The 15,688-nt window shown below is 44.1% G+C and overlaps 1 long non-coding RNA gene across 1 annotated transcript; it reads right to left on the reverse strand.

Annotated features, from left to right (window-relative positions):
* Positions 1-8,277: 8,277 nt before the first annotated feature.
* Positions 8,278-11,927, reverse strand: LOC147957262 (uncharacterized). The gene is made up of 3 exons (XR_015611730.1): positions 9,556-11,927; positions 9,164-9,208; positions 8,278-8,475 (listed from the first exon to the last, which is right to left on the reverse strand). It is a non-coding gene; the product is annotated as an uncharacterized LOC147957262 (long non-coding RNA).
* Between the last annotated feature and the right edge of the window lie 3,761 nt (positions 11,928-15,688).

Below are 15,688 nucleotides of genomic sequence, written 5' to 3' on the forward strand. Positions count from 1 at the left end.
TGGTTGCATTCAAGTGCTACAAACTGTGGCAATAATGGGAGTATGTGCATGCATGGAAGGCCTCACATTTATCTGACCTAGAAAGTGACAGCAATAGCTATCTGGTTGATTTGTGGCAAACCTCACAAGAGGCCGCCCCTCGTCATATTAAGTGTATCTAAGTGTGGGCTATATTGCTCTAGAAGTGAATAATGATCTTCGTGTGTAACATATTCCCCTCTTTGCTCGACTACTATATGTAGAGCTGCCAATTATTTCACTACGACCTTTGTCTACTCCGTCTTTACTTTGTGCTACATTTCTATGTAGCTACCGACTTTCGGTACTTTGATGTATGTATATAGCAGGAGATAACTTATTCTGCCACTTTTTCTTGTACCTGCCTGTAAATGGCACCAGCTAAGTGTAGGCTATATTGATCTATACAAATGGTTTCTCTGGTGGTTATAGCCATACCCATTAGGCCACGCTGCTGTTCTAGTATATACAACTGTGCTGCTATTCTAGCGTACACAACGAATGGCTAGACTGGTAAGGATGATGTGGATCTGTTTCCTCAAGATGGGTCAGTGGTTCGATGATGATGGTGGTTTCTAAAACATGTGCATGTGGTGTATGCTTTAGATTTGCTGCATCGGCTGTAGGTTCCGATACGCTTTGCTGATGGACTGGCGATGACACAGGTTTTAGATATCGGAGTGAGAGCACTCCACATTATTAAGTTTGTAGGTGTGAGTGCTGGATTCGGGTGGCTTGATGTATCTTGTTGTCAGACTTTTATTGAATAACTAATAAAGATGAATGTGTGCATCGATTGATGCACAGCCTGGGGTTTTAACCTCCTTTTCCAAAAAAATGCTCGATGAACTTAGACGTGAGCACATCTAGTTAAGCATTACTTCTCCTACCCAGCAAAACTTCTAAGCATTTTACTTTAACAAGTATCGAATGGATCACTACATGGCATCTCAATAAGCAAGTTGTAACACATACAACAAGTCCCATGAGCGTTAAATTAATTAATACACATTAATTTTATCATTCTGTAGCTCTACTAATTGCCATTGCCAGCAAGCTATACTCCCATCCGATATACATGCCCCCCTTGTATTTTGACAGTAAATTTGACAACCACTTTAACTAACAAAATATACGAGTTAGATACCCAAAAAATCATACTATTAGAATTGCATTCAAAGATATTTCTAACGGCAACACTTTTAAAAGAAACATAACGCATAGCGTTAGATTATTACAGTTGTCTTACATGTCTGAAGGAAGACTCGATCAAGATAGCCACCAGCAGGCCATCTTAATTTGTAATGACTAAGTGTTCTCGACTCAAGTCTTTCTGTTTTAAAAAGTCAACTGTAACCATTAATTGGTCCTTGGTAGTTAACCATCATAAATAAATATAGTACTCCATGCATCGCTCAAACACTAGTAGAAAAGGGGGCAAAGGTTCAGGCCGGGTAAGCCCATTAGTCCCGGTTCAGTCCAGAACCGAGACCAATGGGTGCATTGAATCCGGTTCGTGAGCCCAGTGGGCCGCCCGGGCCACGTGGGCCATTGGTCCCGGGTCGTCTGGACCTATTAGTCCCGGTTGGTGGGACGAACTGGGACCAATGGGCCTCGCTCCTAGCCCACCACCACTGGTCCCGGTTGGTGGCATGAACCGGGACCAATAGGTCCCCTTTAGTCCTGGTTCATGCCACCAACCGGGACTAAATGGTCGGTCCTCGTTGCGATTCACAGTTTAGTCCCACCTCGCCAACCGAAGGGCGCCCACACTGGTTTATAAGCCCGTCCCTCTCTGCCTTGTTGAGCTCCTCTCAAAATGAAAATAGATGCCCCTATACAGGAAATTTGACCTAAATTCATAATGAATTTCTCTGAAATTCATAGAAATTGATTATGAATTTAGGTTGAATTTTCTCTATAGGCGCATCTATGTTCATTATTTTAGTAAAGTTAATCACAAACTTGAGATTCACACAAATTTCAAAGAATTCAAATTTTAACTATTCAAATTTGAAAACTAATGGCACTAACAGAAAGTTTATAATTTTTGGTATCTCTGTGGTAACATAGTAAATATAATACACAAAGTGTTTTCAAATTTGAAAACTAATATCATTAACAAAAATTTAACTGACTCCATGTTACCCTAGATCCCCCCCCCCCCCCCCCGATGTCTATATAAACCGGAGGTGTTAGTCCGAAAAGGAGATACTCATTACCATAGTCATACAGGCTAGACTTCTAGGGTTTAGCCATTACGATCTCGTGGTAGATCCGCCGGTTTTGACACCGATTGTGGTGCTTTCATTGAGAGATCCACTGTGCCGTCGACGAAAGGCTCGATGGCTCGCCTTGTCCTTAAAGACAACATCACCTCCGGGGGAGCTCTGGCCCCAGGCCAAACTTTCCGGCTGGGCGGCTTTATTATGATCGCTCGTTCGGCCGTTGAGCCGACGATGACCTCTCGGGCCATCGAAAACCCCCTTCGCATCAACTCTGAGCACTCCAAGTAGATGGATCCGGCAGAGTTTTCGTCTTTGAACTAACTCCTAGATCGCATCGCCGCTTTGGGCCAGATTCCTCCTTATCAAGGACAAGATAAAAGATTGCCATGACGAGGGCGTAATATCAGCGTTCTGCAACAATTACGCGGACAAGATAAAAGATTGCCACTAACAGAAAGTTTATAATTTTTGGTATCTCTGTGGAGAAAGATTGTAGATAGTAAATATATTACGCAAAGTGTTTTCAAATTTGAAAACTAATGGCATTAACAAAAAGTTTATAATTTTTCTAAAACTAAAAGCATAAAGAATTAAAAATAAAGCAAAAAACAAAAGAAAATAAATAATGCAGAAAACAAAACAAAAAATCTAGAAAAAATACTTATATTAACAATAAGTATTTTGTTATAAGTAGAAACAAAATAAAATAAATAAAGCAACAAAGAAAACAAAAAAAGTGTTTTCAAATTGGAAAAAATAGCAATAGTTAGTATTTTGTTGTAAGTAGAAACAAAATAAAATAAATAAAGCAACAAAGAAAATAAATAAATAAAGCAACAAACAAAACAAAAAACTGGAAAAAAATAGCAACAATAAGTATTTTGTTGTAAGTAAAAACAAAATAAAATAAATAAAGCAACAAAGAAAAAAAAGGTACCACCTACTTGGCCCCCACGGCCTGAATACGACTAGAAACCGTACCATGGGCCAGGATTCAGGCCCGCAGGAGGCCTAGTAGGCCCACAGGCAAATCGCACAGGGTTAGGCCCGAAAGCCTGCATTTGAGAGGAGCTCGAGAGGGAAGGCGCAACAGCGCTTATAAACCACTCTCGAGCTCCCTCAGCTAGCGAGGTGGGACTAAAGATTTGGCGCGGGGCAGCACAAGGCCTTTGGTCCCGGTTGGTACCACCAAGCGGGACTAAAGGGAGCTTTGGTCCCGGTTCGTGGCACCAACCGGGACCAATGCCCGCCTTTAGTCCCGGCTGGTGGCACCAATCGGGACCAAAGGCCGCCGCTTCCCGCCCTTTGGGCTGCCGAAAAAGTGGCCTTTGGTCCCGGTTGGTGGCACCAACCGGGACTATAGGTCGCATTCGTCCCGGTTTCTGTCACGAACCGGAACCAATGCTTCGTCTATATAAGTAGCACTTGTTAAAATTTTCATTTAGTTCGTCTTCCCCGCCCGACGACGCCGCCAGGCTGCCCCTCTGTGCCTCGCCGTCGCCCCTGCCTCCGACGCCGTCCCGCGCCGCCTAGACGCCGTCGCCGCCCCGTGCCCCCCTGCCTCCTCGCCGCCCGTCGCCGTGCCCCTCACCGTCGCCGTCGCCGCCCCCTGCCTCCTCATCGCCCCTCACCGTTGCCGTCTCCGCGCCTCTCACCGTCGCCCCCGTGTCCTGCCTCCTCGTTGATCGCCGCCCCGTTGCGCAGTGAGCTCCATATATGAATTTCCTAATTTAGATGTGTAGTTAATTTAGATACGTAAGTTAGATGTATAGTTAATTGAGTTGTTGTAATTTGTTCATAAATGAATTATATGCAAAAGTTAGAATTTTTTCTGTTCATACATTTTTTTGGTGATATTATTGTTGCATATGCAAATGTTTGTGTGTTCATATATATGCAAAGAATATGTCAATTTGTTCATAGAATTTTTATGATTTTTTTCTGTTGTAATTTTGTTCATAGATTTTTTATTTTGTTCATAGATTTTTTATGATTTTTTTCTGTTGTAATTTTGTTCATAGATTTTTTATTTTGTTCATAGATTTTTTATGATTTTTTTTCTGTTGTAATTTTGTTCATAGATTTTTTATGATTTTTTTCTTTTGTAATTTTGTTCATAGATTTTTTTAATTTTTTTCTGTTGTAATTTTGTTCATAGATTTTTTTGATTTTTTTCTGTTGTAATTTTGTTCATAGAATTTTTATTATTTTTTTCATAGAATTTTCTTTGTCAATTTACGTATATGTTCATATTGTGTAGGAATCTGAAAATTATGTATGATCAAAGTCATTTATGTATATGTTCATATTTAGAAGAAAAAGAAGGAGAGAAAAAAGGAAAATAAGAAGAGGAAGAAGGAGAAGAAGAAGAAGAATAAGAAGAAGAGGAGAGGAAGAAGAGGAGAAATAAATAAGAAGATGAAAAAGAAGAAGAAAAAGAGGAGAAGAAGAAGGAATAGAGGAGAAGAAGAAGGATTCTTCTCCTCTATTCCTTCTTCTTCTCCTCTTTTTTTCTTTTTTTTCTTCGATCTCCTCCTCTATTCCTTTCTTCTTCTCCTCTTTTTTTTCTTATTCCTCTTCTTATTTTTGTTATCGGGTATGTCGTTGTCGATATACCCCCCTCCCCGATAACTTTTAGTAAGTACTTCTTAGAAAGTGTTTAATGGAATTAGTTAGAACTAGGTAAACTTGTTTATTTTTAGTAAGTACTTAGTAGTTGAACTAGTTGATTTAATAAAACTGGTTTATTTTACTATAGAAGTAGTTTATTTTTAGCAAGAAAATTAATAAAACTAGTTTATTTTTTTAGTTAAAGCAATTATTCCCGCATCGACGTGGACGATGCCTATCCCGCATCCTCGTCGTCGAGTCGGCGGAGGACGACACCTGCTTGACCAGATGGGCCATGTCCGGGACTGGGCTCCGCCGAGGTGGTACTGGGAGGCGCTACCTTCCGGGGGGCGTAGCTTGGTGAGGAGCCAGCCTGTCGTTGACCCGATCCTTGTTTGGTGGCGGTCGCGTGGGCCAGTGACGGTGCCGAGGCTTCCGGACACCGCGGAGGTGGTACGTCACCGTGTCAGCGAGGAGGACCAGCACGTCCGTCGCTACATGGTTGCGTTGGAGGGCAGGTTCGAGAATACCTGGCAGGTTCTTCAGGGATCTCACTGGAGCTATGATCCTGTGATGGTTCCTTCCCTTTGGGTGTCCACCGCCCGCGCCGATACCCGTCGGGCGCTACGGTTCTAGCTGTACTGGCGATATGTATGATAGTATTCGACGTGTATTAGTGATAATATTCGACGATGTACGGACACATGGAGATGATGTAGTTTTTCTTATAATTGAATGCATCCTAATTTGAATACTACTTTATTTTGCGATTTGATTTTTCTTATTGAATGCTCAAATTGGAGAGCACTATGCAAGGCATATGCATATGATTAGTTGAATAATAATGATCTAATTTAGTTTTTGTAGTACATATATATATATATATATTTAATTGTACATGTTTAATCTTTGAATTATGAACGTAGGAAATGTCATCATCGGACGACGGAAGTCTCCCGGGGGAGTGCGACTGGTGCCACGACGATCGAGGTCTGTGCGACAGGCCTCACCTAGACGATGATCGGCGCTTCAGCATTAAGCTCGAGGAGACCTTCGAAGTTGAAATGGTACGCAACGACGACAAGTGTTTTTTTCATAATTAAGCATGACTTCAACTATTTCAACGTGTAATTTTCATCTTTTACAATTCGAGTATAGTTTATCCCATGTCATGCAAGACGCTATGTCTTGGAGAGGATGGATTTTGAAGACCATGAAAATTTTGAAACGAAGAAAATTCACCTAAGGACCCATCATGATGTGGATTTTGAAGTAAAGCTGTATAATGCTGAGAGCGTAACCCATTTTGGTTGCAAAAATTGGGAAGCATTTTGCAAATTGTATGGTTTTGATGAGGGTATGCTTGTCACCATGGATCTTGGTGATCCTGAAATCGAGCAAGACAATATGGACATTTGGGTCCTTGTTTATACGCCTCCAGTTCTACCGCTATGTGAGTTTCTCAAACATAGTTAATTATTAACTAATTTATATTGTTCATTTCAAAATAGTTGACAGCTTATTTCCATTGACAGCTTATTTTGAAGTATCAAAGAATGTGCAGAAGATGGTAGATAGAACTTACTACACCGATGGCTCTGAGTTAACTTACAAGGAGAAAAATCATCTGGTTGGATTTTGTAATGATCTTGAGAATTACAATATCTACAATCGAACTCCTCAACATTATGGTCAATACGTGTCACTAGTGCACGTGTCGAACTACGGTAACTACTATGGAGATACCCTGGTAAGATTTTTTACTATTACGACATACGTGCATCTTTTGCATACTTCTATATAAAACTAGTACTTCATTGCTAAATATGAAGTTATTACTATGTTTTTCAACAGATAATCCCAGAGGATTGTGTGCCTCATCTGATGTATGAGCATGGTCGCCTTGATGTTTTGAACATATATCCAGGTCATCCTACGAATCTCAACTGTCCATACTGGATTTCTAAAAGAAGTGGAGACATGCAAATCAGAGAATGGAAAAAATGTATGAACACTCGTAAAGAGGTTCTTGGACGCAAAAGGAAGCGCGGCGCAAGAATTGGAGACAAGATGATCTCCATTCTCCATAATGGAGAGTCAGGGTCTATACTGTTTTATGCTATTTTACCTTAAAGAGGGTATTTAGGTCCTACCTAATACTGATGATCATGTGCTAAGAATAATTAAGTAGGGTTGGGTTCGATGACTATGAGGATGATGATCGTATGACTTGTTATTAATAACGAGTAGAAGTTCTATCATGATGATTAGTAAGACTTATTATTATGATGATGCATGATGTGAGCATGAAGAGTTATTATATATATATATCAGTGGGTGAAATGAACATGGATTGGATTGAAGTGAAGGCAACATGCATGTGGTGCATGTCGAAAGTAGTACTAATCCAAACTTGATCAAGTTAGGATTAATTAGTATTACTTTCGACATGCAACACATATGTTGCCTTCACTTCAATCTAAGCCATGTTTAGGCATAGCATAGCGTTGGTACAAATCAAGCACGGAGATATAAGAGAGGACACTTCTCTCTATTAGCTAGCTAATAACAAACTAAATTAACCCTCAAAACCCCTAAACAAGCTGATGAAGCTATGTACCTAGGATAGGGGCATGGACCTGTTCTAAGTACCCTACCCAAGGACATCCCTAGAAGAAATCACCTTTCAATCGACTTGGAGGTATCCCACTCGACAGATTCAAGACACTCGACCACGAAGCAATCACTCGACTGCCAGGAGATCTAAAGTCACCTGCACGCAAACGGTCGGTCATTAAGTAGCTTTTATGGTCATCATAGCACTTTATTAGGGGCGTTACCAGTAACCCTCAGTCTTAATGTACTTTAAACCTTGCATTATTGAGGGCTCGAGGGGCCTGGCGAACTCTATATAAGCCACCCCCTCCTCAGTATAAAGGGTTCGTACCCCTGTTATTCATACACACATAATTCAGTCGACCGCCTCCGGGCACCGAGACGTACACTACACCACAACACAGATGTAAGGGCAGTCAAACTGCCAGGACAAGGCACTTACAGGGGCAGTCAAACTGCCGGGAATGTTTTTCTCCCGGCAGATAGAACTGCCATGAGAACGGCTGCCGGGGATTATAATTCCCGGCAGATAGGGATGTGTCAGTAGTTTATATGCCATCATGCTCAAACTTCTCCCGGCAGTTCCTGTTCTCCCGGCAGATATTTTTTGCGAGCAATCATTAGCTTTCCCGGCAAATGGTGGGCCAGGGGTGCCAAGTATCCCAATTAATAAGGCTATTAGACTCTAGTATTACATTTATTTCACATTTACATACACACCCCAATTCAAAAGATGACATCCATTCAAATAAAGCAAAAAGATTATGCAGATGCACATCGCATATATATTATAAATTCTGATCATCAAACATTTTACAATGTTTTCAATTCATTGGTTACACATGAAGACTTCCCTCATAATTTAGCATCTTTAGTCTCTAGACATCCGACAGTACAAGATGTAACAAACACAAAGAGTAAAGCCTGTAAGTTCTTCTGTGTGAGCTCAGAGCATATGGTTACGGCAAGGCGTCTTAACGAATCTTACAGGAACATTTTCAACCTGGACAGGAAGACATCAAATCACAAGTCATGTATTAGAAAACATTATATCCATTACATTTATTACGATACTCAGAATCTACAAAGATGCACCGCCCAACATTTTCTCAACAAATTTCCCTTCAAGGCATCGAGTGAATATTCGATTTAATAAAAAGCTAAAAAATGTCCGCAGTTTCAAGCCCGGGCACATGAATTAAGCACATCTAGTTGCCCTTCCTGGAAAGCATGACAACAGTTTCAGGTCTGGACAAATAATTAAACCCGTAATGGCATAGTGTGATTGCCTCTAATATTAAGATTAGTTTCCTGATAGTGAAGACTCATCAAACTCTGTTTGAAAAAACTGCACATAAGACAATAGGAACAACGTTCGAGAAAAAAGAAGGGTCATCCACAACCTGTATGAATTTTTGACATCATAGGATCTAGTATTTTTGTATGAGCACACAAAGGCAACTAGTACAACAAAAAAAATTCAAACATTTTTCCAGCATTAACTGACAGAAGTATAGAAACTAAAATGTTTGGTGTTTGGTTTAACTCAAAAGAACATACAGAGTTTTCTTAAAGGCATATATCATGATATTCAGGTGTGAGCTTCTGAGAGGTCAGAGGAAATAAAAGAACATTTTCAATGCTACTTTATATAGAGAGAAAAAGACAAGTCGGATATGAGAGAACCGTACAAAATACCCTTTCACCAATCAGATCACAAAGTAGTATCATGATTCCTGAAGAACACACACAAACATGCAAATTAGATTGCAAGTAAAGATCAATCTGTAACCATTGCAGTCATAGATACAGAAAATTAATCAAGAAATTCCAGAGTTTACTACATACAACTCTACTGCCGATTAAAAGTTTACTTCTCAAATAATGATAAAGATCTGTATTGAAGTGTAGTATCTTGGACCTTCAATCTCACAACACTGTAGGAGCAGTATACTGTAAGTTTAAAAGCTAAATAATGTCCGGGCTTTCATCTTACAACAACGTTATGTATGGCCTTGTTAGAGTGGAAGAACTAGACAAGACACACAAATTAAGCACATCTAGTTGCCTAGTAAGAATTTACCAGTACTAGCAGGCAGAGGCGTGGCGGACCACCGACAACTTTTTACATACGCTGTAGAGGGGCCAAATAAGATATGAGAAGAAGATTTTTTTTTTTATATGTATACAATCATGATCTTGTGAAGAACTGTTTCATGTATGTCTGAAGAGAGAACCCGACATCAGGTAAAGCATTTGACTCAGAAATCAGAAAGTGAGGTGCCTTACTGTGGTACAAATGGAAAAATATAACCAGAGTAAGAAAGGTCATTGTGAAGTTATATCAGACATTCAACTATTCAAGGTCCACTGAGTTGAATAATTTGTTCTTAAAAGAAGTCATACAGCAGCACGTTTGGAAAAGAATGAAAGGTGATATATAGCATACCTGATTACACATATGTAGCCTTGTACAGGAAGACTTTATGTTTTGACACATTAATAGAGTTGTTCAAGTTCGCCAAAGAAAAGAAGAACCAGGAAGCCAAGAGAAAATCCTAACATGAATGACGATAAACTGAACCAATGAAACAGGGTAGTTCGTGTACTATATAGTAATCTTGAAAATAATAAAGATATGAGAAGAGCATACAACCATAGGTGTCACGGTGATCCTTGGCAATAAATAAAATGATGTTCAAAATCACAAGTTCCAACAAAAGGTGAAAAACTTGATTCCTTTGCTAGAGACCTTGAGTTTAATTCATTCACCAGAAAATCGGCTTGTAGTGAAGCTTTGTTTTTATTCACAGGACAAAAAACAGGAAGCCAGGTTAAGTTAAAAAATTGCATTCATTGTCTTTAAAATTTCAAGAATAAAATATCGATAAGTTTGAACATTTTTACAGGTCAGATTTGTGATCCAGATACTCCAATATTTTGTAGAAAACACAATGTGCACTACGAACAAATCTGGTGGGCCTTCTTCCTTTTATGTTTAGCTGAGATGACGATTGTTAAGGTTCATAGACAGCATATTATTTCATTAGAGGAAGTGTAAACACATTAAGAGGGTAAAGGGACCTTGCTAATTCTAATCATAAACAATTATAAGGTCATATACTCACTGTATTCGAAACAAAGTTAATTTTCACTGTATCTTGTTAGCATAGCAACCATTAATCTAAGCAGGCATAACTCTGAGGCAATGACTTCCTAGGTTCAAAAGCTTATGTACTATTAAAGAGTAATAGATATACACATACTTCAGGCTGGTTATGTTACTTTCTACAGTGGAGCTAACTATGGTAGTATAATCTCCATTTTTTATCGAGGGCTACATTTAACACCCCACCATTTAACATCAAAGATTCTGAATACAAAATGATAACAGTATGAGCACCATACTCATCTCGACAACATCATCAGACCATCCCTCGTCTCGTACTGCACTGTATGTTCCTTCCATGATTCTATCAAGCAGCTGAAAAATTAATGTTGGCAAAAATTGTGGTAGCATGAGGAAAATAATTGCACTTAACATTGCATATTATCCTGGAATAACAGTTAGCCATAGTGAGTAAACTTTCTCGAGCTATATAACAAATGTCTTCAGTTGTGCAATGTCTGAACCTGAATAAAAAAAGATGGATCCATGTACCTAAAAAGGGTGGATACAGACACACGAAATTTTACTAATCATAGGAGGGTACACGTACACTAACTTGGCTGAAACCCTTTGCAAATCACGAGCACTAGGAAATTCTCGAAAAATCTACCACTGCTAGAACCAGTCTCCAATCCTTTCACTAATAGCACCTCCATCAATTTGGCAGCAAAAGAAAAAAACAGCAATACGGAGACTGGGGATGTAGGAGGGAGGGGAAATCTGGCTTCGTACTTACAACTGGACAATACCCACCGTCAGTTCTCATCGAGCAGAAAGAGAGATTCACTACATTGGCAAGGAAAATCTCACCTGCATCGGGTTTCCACCGGCACGGATCTAAGTGGAGAGGCACCGTGCTCGCCGCCATCGGGGAGGAGGGCGTGGTCGGGAGCCCCCCATGCTCGCCAGCGTGAACGGCCGCGGAGAAGAGGAGCACGATGCCATGGTGGACCCTTGGGAAGGCACTGCTTCCTCTTGCGCTTTCCGTTGCCGACGACGGCAATGGTCTGGGTGGAGGGCGGCCGACGGCCCCGACCTGGAGTGATTGGCGGCTGCGGTACTTGGGTGCTCGGCGGCGCCGCTCTGGAGCGGTGGAGGGCGACGGCAGCACGGTTCGGCATGGAGGGCGACTGCGGCACGGCTCGGCATGCAGGGCGACGGCGGTACTGCTCGGGATGGAGGGAGGTCGGCGGCGGTGGGATGGCTGGGGGCGGCGACGGCGGTGGGGATGGCTGAGGGCGGCGGCGGCGGCGGCGGTGGTCTGGTGGGGGGCAGCGGCGGCGGCGGTCTGGTGGAGCGGACGAAGGATTTGGGCGTCGATTTGGGGGCGGCGCTGCTATCTGGCTTTTTCTGGGGGCGCTGCTATCTGGTGGAGGGCTGGCGCGTAGGCGTTTGTTTTGGGCCAAAATTTGGTCACTCGCGCGCTTTCCCACCGTGCTTAGGCCCCGATAATTTTCGGTCTCGCGGCCGGTCCCGGCAGATTCTAAGCCGTGGTTTGGTTGTTCGGGCAGATAATGCACCCTAAAATGTACCGGCAGTTCGTGTGCCGTCATCGCTTAAGTTCTCTCGGCAGTTTCTTTGCCCTGACATGTTTGTACCGGCAGAAACAAATGTCCCGGCAGTTCTTTTGCCCTAGGTTGGATATTTCTCCCGGCAGTTAACTGCCCCCAATCAAGTGTTGTGGTGTAGTGGTAGGGCTGTTACTTCCTCCGAGAAGGGCCTGAACTCGTAATCCTCGTGTGCTTATAACTTCTCCATAGCTAAGATCTAGTCTCTCCGTACATACCCCCCTACATTACTATCAGAGTTAGAACCACGACAGTTGGCGCCCACCGTGGGGCTAGGAGTCTTAGCGCCTAGTTGGAGAAGTTGCGATTTTTTCCGATCTCTTTGATCATGGTTTCGGGCGGAGCTTTGATGGAGGGCCGCCAGATCCGTCTCGGCGCGCTCACGTTCATCGCCGATGACTCCGCCTGGCTTCAGGAGGCTCCACTCGACGTCGACGCGCTCCCCATCCGCGGGGCAACGCACTTTCGCGCATGCGTCCGTGGTGTCCTCCTGCGGCAGCCGTCGACCCAGTATCGGTCGGCTCCTATGGCATCTCCCCGCCCTGTTTCTCGCCGGCGCAAGCGCTCCGGTCGGTCGAGGCTTCAGAGGTGGGTGAGGCATGCGGTGGCCCGCCAGTCAACCACCCCACAAGTCGCGGCAATCGAGCCCGACGAATCCCTCTACGGCCTGTTCGACCTGTCGACTGGCTCCGCAGAGACCACATCCGAATGCGACAGCAGTGACCCAGCTGCAGAGGTTCTGGTGATCGATGGGCCACACAGTCCTCCCGGTTTTCCCCGCGCTGACGGAGGCGCGGATGGGGGCGACCCGTCGCGTCCTCACGAGGAGTATCTCCCCGAGCCTCTCACGTCGTTGCAGCAGGAGGAGCTTCGCCGCCGGAATATGGATGCACTCCACACTCCTATCGTTGGAGAAATCCCCGAGGCCCGAGCCTTGGAGGACGCGCGCTTGGCTAACTTGGCCGAGCGCACTTGATTGGAGAATCTCCAGCGAGTACTCGACGAGCGAGCACGTCAACGGGCTCCAGAATCCAGTCGACGTCAACTCCTTCCGCCCCCGCAGGTATATTGTACTCCGATTCAGAATTTGGCGGCTGCGGCCCGTATAGCAGAGTCGATTCAGCCCTCCCAGTCAGAGGCTGGCAGAGGCTTGTTGCAAATCAGAGCGTTGCTCCGGGCAGCGGGAGACCAGAATTCCGTTGTTTCTCAGTCGCGGAACAGGATCCACAGTCGATCCGTTGCAGCGGATACAGTCCAGTCGGCTCACAGCCCAAAATCGCCTCCGAGGCATGAGGGACGTGGAGACCGGCGTGATCAATACAGAAGGAATGAGCAGTATGATCACCGATTCGATCGTGATGATCGGCGTCGAGTGCCAACCCCTCCCCTGAGGAGTGGATCATATGTGTCTCGACAGCAGGTTGACAGACGCCCTCATAGTGTTGGGCGGAGAATTCCAGTCGACCCCAGGGAACCAGGCTTTGATGCGAGATCCATTCTCGTTCAAGGTTTGGTCGACAGGAATAGAGCTCACCGAGAAGGCCACAACAGAGATGCGCCTACCAGTAGCAGACTACATGTTTCAGGGCCGGAGTGTTTCAGTCGAGCCATCAGAGCCGCTGTAATTCCTCCCAACTTCAGGTTGGTGATTGGAGTTAGTAAGTTCACCGGTGAGTCCAAGCCCAATACTTGGCTCGAAGATTACCGAGTGGTTGTCCAGATTGGCGGTGGGAACGATGAGGTAGCCATGAAGGACCTGCCTCTCATGTTAGAAGGCTCGGCCAGAGCGTGGCTGAATCAGTTAGCACCCAGCAGCATTTACACTTGGGAGGATCTCTCCCGAGTGTTTGTCACCACATTTGAAGGAACATGCAAGCGACCTGCAGGCCTTACGGAATTGCGGTCTTGCGTACAGAAACCGAATGAAACTCTGAGGGATTACATCCAGAGGTGGATCACATTGCATCACACAGCTGAAAATGTACCAGATCATCAAGCAGTTTGTGCCTTTAAAGAAGGCGTTAAGTACAGAGAATTGAATCTGAAGTTCGGTCGAACCGGAGAGATGTCTCTGAATCGGATGATGGAGATTGCCACCAAATACGCTAATGGTGAAGATGAGGATCGACTCCGGAGTGGCAAGCATAGAGCAGTCGCCCAGGAAACCAGAGGAAATTCCAGTCGGAAACAGAAGCGGAAAGCCGAGCCAGCCGCTCCTGGGGAGGCCCTGGCCGTAACCCAGAGAAAATTTAAGGGAAAACCCAAAGGACCTTGGAACCCCAAGAAAGTTAAAGACCAAGATGGAAATGATGTTTTGGATCTACCGTGTCACATCCACACCAAGAAAGATGAAGAGGGTAAACTCATTTACCCAAAGCATACCACTCGACAGTGTCGGCTTCTGATCCAGCAGTTTCAGGGCAAGCAGTCCAAAGATAAGGAAAAGGAGTCAGACAAAGTTGAGAACAAGGAAGATAGTGACGAAGGGTACCCCCAGGTCAATTCCACCCTGATGTTTTTTACTGATGTTGAGAGCAAAAGTCGACTGAAGGTTATTAACCGTGAGGTAAATATGGTTGCCCCAGCAACACCCAATTATCTGAAGTGGTCCCAGACTGCCATCACATTCGACCAGTCTGATCACCCTACACACATTGCCACCCCTGGGAGGCAAGCTCTGGTGGTCGACCCAGTTGTCGAAGGCACTCGACTGACCAAAGTCCTGATGGATAGAGGCAGCGGTTTGAACATACTATATGCAGAAACATTGAAAGGGATGGGCATTCCGATGTCCAGGCTCAGCACCGGTAACATGAGTTTCCATGGAGTCATTCCTGGGAAGAAAGCCGAGTCACTCGGCCAAATTGCTCTTGATGTGGTTTTCGGTGATTCCAAGAATTACCGCAAGGAAAAGTTGACATTCGAAGTTGTGGATTTCCAAAGTGCTTATCACGCTATTTTGGGCAGGCTAGCTTATGCACGCTTCATGGCTCGACCATGTTATGTGTATCTCAAATTGAAGATGCCTGGTCCCAAAGGTGTGATCACTGTTACAGGCAATCGGAAGAAAGCAGAAGAGTGTTTTCAGAAAGGCTCAAAGATTGCTGATGCTCAGATGGCGGTGGTCGAGCTGCAAGAGTATCAGAAGACTGCAGATCCGAGTGAGTTGGTACGAGCTAAGAAGCCTGCTTCAGAATCAGCTTTTCAGTCGTCCGGTGAAACGAAGACAGTTCACATTCACCCGACCGATCCAAACGCTGCTCCGACTCACATCTCAACGATGGTCGACTCCAAATAGGAATAAGCGCTCATCTAGTTCCTCCGTGAGAACTGGGACATCTTCGCATGGAAGCCTGCTGACATGCCTGGAGTTCCCAGGGGGCTGGCTGAGCACTGTCTATGAGTCGACCCAAAATTTAAACCTGTGAAAGAACATCTTCGACGGTCCGTCGTCCAGAAGAGGAAGGCCATTGGCGAGG

The sequence above is a fragment of the Triticum urartu genome, chromosome 7A (genome assembly GCF_056163025.1).
Source record: "Triticum urartu cultivar PI428250 chromosome 7A, HENAU_Tu73, whole genome shotgun sequence".
NCBI classification, from domain to species: domain Eukaryota; kingdom Viridiplantae; phylum Streptophyta; class Magnoliopsida; order Poales; family Poaceae; genus Triticum; species Triticum urartu.